Source organism: Dufourea novaeangliae, unplaced genomic scaffold (assembly GCF_001272555.1).
Source record: "Dufourea novaeangliae isolate 0120121106 unplaced genomic scaffold, ASM127255v1 scaffold628, whole genome shotgun sequence".
NCBI lineage: Eukaryota > Metazoa > Arthropoda > Insecta > Hymenoptera > Halictidae > Dufourea > Dufourea novaeangliae.
The window spans coordinates 1-789 of NW_015374527.1; positions in this window are offsets into that span (position 1 = coordinate 1).

A 789-nucleotide genomic window follows, 5' to 3' on the forward strand; every position below is an offset into this window, starting at 1 on the left:
GAGGATACCCGGTGACACCAACAGGGAACTCGCAAAGGAGAGGGGATAGGATGCTTCAGGCCTTCCACCCATTAGCATATAAACGTGAATCTGACCCGTAAAACCGGGATGATGGGATACGAGTCGGGAGGGTGACAGCAGATTGAGGGCGTAAGCCTGCCAACATGCTTCCCGTAGACCACTCGTGAAGAGGCACCACGGGGGAAAAGACAGATGGGGAACCCTGTCGACTCCAGCCGCATTTAGCCTCTCGATCTCCGCTGTGATCCCGGGACGACGGAAAACTCTTCTTTAAGAGCCAGTACCCTCCATAGGGATCACAGTGATAAAAATCATAGGATTCACGGAGAACAACGGGCTGGGTGGGTTCCGGGAAGTAGCCTAAGGGGGGTGAGGGCCCGGAACCCGAAGACCGTCCGTGGAGGGGGCAGGCAGATATATTTGTCCAAGGACGGGACAAATAGGCTTGAATTCCCCCTCCGTTCTCGAACTAGTTTAAGATAGGCATCGGGGAGTCCGATCGCGGACCTGGCGTAGGAGTGTGTACACCGAGCACACATTCAAACCTGCGGCAGCGTTCCGTGGGCAAAGGACACCGATGCCGAGTAGCATACGGGACAGCGGCCAAGGACGCGTGGTCACCAACTGGACCGGGCGGATCTTCGATAAGATGCTAACGGAACAGAGGTAAGAGGTACAAACGCCAGGAGCGCTCATTCGGGCCCGAGGGAAGGGGGGAGATGGCCGTTCCAGGTATTAAACCCTTCGGGGGCCTGGACGTGCCGCCTT